This window comes from Pollachius pollachius, assembly GCF_949987615.1.
Source record: "Pollachius pollachius genome assembly, chromosome: 6".
In the NCBI taxonomy this organism is placed as follows: domain Eukaryota; kingdom Metazoa; phylum Chordata; class Actinopteri; order Gadiformes; family Gadidae; genus Pollachius; species Pollachius pollachius.
This window is the reverse complement of record NC_136939.1, coordinates 5,310,188-5,314,533: the sequence shown is the minus strand read 5'-3', so window position 1 is coordinate 5,314,533 and position 4,346 is coordinate 5,310,188.

Below are 4,346 nucleotides of genomic sequence, written 5' to 3'. Positions count from 1 at the left end.
TCAGCCCTGAGCCCTGATGCTCACGCGCACCAACAGCTGGTTTACCTGTCCAAACAGCTGGGTTACCTGTCCAAACAGCTGGGTTACCTGTCCAAACAGCTGGGTTACCTGTCCAAACAGCTGGGTGACCTGCCTGTACCCACTCAATGGACAACACCAACCCAATTACGGAGCGATTATCTGCCACTAAACATTTGTGGAGCCACACACAGATACACATGAACGCTCTCGCACACACACACACACACACACACACACACACACACACACACACACACGCACACGCACAACTGTGCATGTGCACACACAAACACACACACACACACACACACACACACACACACACACACACACACACACACACACACACACATACTGTTTATGGCATGGAGATATTATGTCTGAGTTGGTATGTGGATAGTAATAACACAACAGACATGTTGAATAGTCCTGAAGCCACAAGCGGCAGTGGTGCTGCCGTGATTAGTGAATGTTTATGATGGCCCCTTCACCACCAAGCGCCCAGTGTCACTAACATCTCACACACAACATTTAGATCTAACCAGGCAAGGCACCAAGAACAACTTGTTATGTGTTGTGACTGCCCGTCACTGGCCGACTCTCGAGGGGGGGGGGGGAAGGGCTTCATAATACACAGAAACACGTGTTGTCGCAGTTCTTGTAGCATTGTAGTCGTTGCACGGCTTCCAGTTTTGGTTCTAAGATATGATCAATAGAACAGACTAAATCACAGGTCGGTATTGGTCAGTCTTCAGGTCGGTCGGAGATAACAGACGAGAAGGTGAAGACGATGATGAAGTCGAAGGGGACAAAGGAGAAGTTAATCATGATGATGAAGAGGAGGAGTTCAGAGATTAGTGGGACGATGAAGATGATGATCTTCACTAGGATGAAGATTCGGACCGAGGTGAAGACGAGGCGGGGCGGGCGAGGGGAGCGTGAAAGAAGCCGCCGCTCATGAGCCTCGTGCTGGGGGCTGGAGTCTCCCCGTCCCGTGTGTGGGGGGGGGGGAGCAGCTGGTAGACCCCAGCCAGGGGGGAGACAATGTGGGACACTGGGTCCGCTGAGACCACCGCATATCGAACCTGGGAACCAGAAACCTTATAGAGACACTGGCTGGCATGTAAACACACACCCACACACACACACACACACACATCCACAGGTTTGTTTGCACACACACACACACACACACACACACACACACACACACACACACACACACACATACACATCCACAGGTTTGTTTGCACACACACACACACATTTGTACAAACACCCAAATGCTGGCATCTGCATGCGCACACTCACACACACACACACAGACACACACACACACTAGTGCACACACACACACACACACACACACACGTAGAAACAGAAAGACACACAAACATTCTTTACCTGTGAAAGTGCAGAGTCAGAGAACTCCCATGGTGCTTTGCTTTTCACCACATCCTTCCAGGTGACCTTCAGTCATTTATTTGACATAGCAAGACAAATATTGTTTTTGGCTTTTATCACTCTACTAAGAGATAGTGTGGCAGGGTTCGGTTCGATGCCCCTCTCTGTCAAAACTTCTGTCTGTGTCTCATCATTCTTTTGTCAAACAGCCAAGGTACCAATGCACTGGAAACAGTTTTTGCAGATTATTCTTTTTTTTGAATAACAGCCAGCATTTCAAATGAACATCTCAATGTCGTGTGCTCGGTCATTAAGTGTGGGGTGCTCCATTTACAACCTCTTCTCTTCGTTAAGTTTCCTTTACCGATGCAGCAATGTCCCCTCCAGCTCTCTCTCTCCACAGACTCTAACCTGTTCCCATAGGGGGGGGGGGGCGTCCCGTCTGAAGGACCCCTCGTCGGAGACTTCCTCCCGTAGGAACGCGGCCAGCGCGGCGTACCGGGCTCGCGGTGACGTCCCGGACCCTCCGGAAGCCATACGTCCGCAGGCTATAAGCGGCAGGATTGGTAAGAGACGGCCCGGTAGCAGGGCTCAGAACCTCCAGTTGGAAAGGCCCCGGGTTGATACAAGGATCCAGTATGTCCCGCTGTGGTTCCACCGGATGGACCGGACCCAGTCGTCCTGGGCGATAGCCCTCAACCGACGCAGGAAGTCCAGAGCAGAGCGAGTGTGTGCCTTGGCCAGGATGTGGTGTGGGTGGAGGTGGTGGTGGTCGTTGCGGCGATGGAGATCCTGTTTCTGCTCCAGCAGCAGAGAGGGCCGGCTCCTCCGTCGGAGCCCAACCCACGAGGCCCCGATTGAGGGGAACCGTTGAGTAAGGGTGATCACGGAGGTCCACTCCCATCGAAACCAGTCAAACAAATCACTTTTTATGAGGATGGGATCATTATTTCTCTTCGGGACATTGAGGTGTGTAGCGTACACGGCTCGGGTCTGTTGTGGTCTTGATTTGTATCTTTTGAATTTAAAACCTTCAAACCAGGCCCAGCGGTGGTGGATCCTTCTGGTTGTGTTCTAGTCCTGATCAAAGCGTGGAATGTGGGGCATGGCAGGGCATGGGATGAATAAAATCACAGTATTCCAATGGGAGACCAACTCAGAGGCTCATCAAAACACAAGCTGGTGACCCTAATTTAGTCTATATGTGAATTAATGGGAGACTGTGAGGAAAGAACGAAGGGCAGAAAGATGGAAAGAAAGGAAGAAGAAGGTTAACGTTGCAAAACTATGCAAAAGAACAGAAGACAGAGAGAAAGATGAAACTCTACTTCTTTCTTTCTTTCATTTTTTCTTGCTTTCTTCACTGTGTGTGTGTGTGTGTGTGTCTTTGTGTGTGTGGGTGTGTGTGTGTGTGTGTGTGTGTGTGTGTGTGTGTGTGTGTGTGTGTGTGTGTTTGTTCACATATTTGTGTGTGTGCGCTTGTGCCTGCAGGCATGTTTCGGTGTATATCATTGTGCGTGTATATGTATGTTTGCGTGTGTGTGTGTGTGCCAGCGTAACTGCATGTGTGACTGTGTGTGTACCTGCATGCGTGGGTGTGTTTGGGTACGTGAGACTGCGAGCGTGTGTGTGTGTGTGTGTGTGTGCAGAGGGGGCCAGGCCCTGGACAGTGTTATTTATCGGTCTGCAGTAGTTGGTGGAGACTAATTGATTTGGCCGCTTCCCGGCTGTAGGAGACAGGATGTGAGACAAGGAGCGCATTAAGAGGAAGTGAACAGGCAGGGGGGAAGGTGGTGGCAGAGTCAAGGCCTGTCGAGTGTATGTGTGTCTGTGTGTGTGTGTGTGTGTGTTTGTGTGTGTGTTTGTGTGTGTGTGTGTGTGTGTCTGTGTGTGTGTGTCTGTGTGTGTGTCTGTGTGTGTGTGCGTGTGTGCGTGTGTGTGTGTGTGTGTGTGTGTGTGTGTGCGTGTGTGCGTGTGTGTGTCTGTGTGTGCGTGTGTGTGTGTCTGTGTGTGCGTGTGTGTGTGTGTGTGTGCGTTTGTGTGTGTGTTTGTGTGTGTGTATGTTTGTGTGTGTGTGTTTGGGTCTGAGTGGGTATGTGTGTGTGTGCGTCCGTGTGTGTGTGTGTGTGTGTGTGTGTGTGTGTGTGTGTGTGTGTGTGCGTTTGTGTGTATGCATGTGTGTGTGTGTGTGTGATAGAAAGACAGAGAGAGGGTGTTTTATCTTCTAGTGGGGTTCATGTAAAAAAGGATCCTTGGAATACTGGGAATTCTCCCCTTTAATACTTTAATACCAAGAATCAAATAGATATTTGTATAGATGATAAATGACAAATAACACAATCTGAAGGGGGGGTGGGTGTGTGTGTGTCTGTGTGTGTGCTTGTTTGTGTGTGTGTGTGTGTGTGTCTGTGTGTGTCTGTGTGTGTGTGTGTGTGTGTTTGTGTGTGTGTGTGTGTGTGCATGCGTGAGTGAGTGTGTGTGCATCTGTATGACACATAGAAAGTGCGATAGAGAGAAATGTGTGAATAATCCACAGCGAAGCCAAAGCAATCGGAAACGGCTGCTTCTGTGGTGGGGGGGGTCTACCCCTACTCCTTACCCATTGCCAGGAGGAGGAGGAGGAGGAGGAGGAGGAGGAGGAGGAGGAGGAGGAACGAGCAGTTGTAGTAAAACAAGGGGGAATCATATTAGGCCAAATATTTTATGTGAACGAAAGTCACATGTGCAGTAAACCAAAACAACAGCATGTGGTATCCTGTGTGTGTATGAATGTATGCGTGTGTGTGTGTGTGTGTGTGTGTGTGTGTGTGTGTGTGTGTGTGTGTGTGTGTGTGTGTGTGTGTGTGTGTGCGTGCGTGCGTGTGTGTGTGTGCGTGCGTGGGCGTGCGTGCGTGTGTTGTTGGTCTTCACAGTAATGCAGA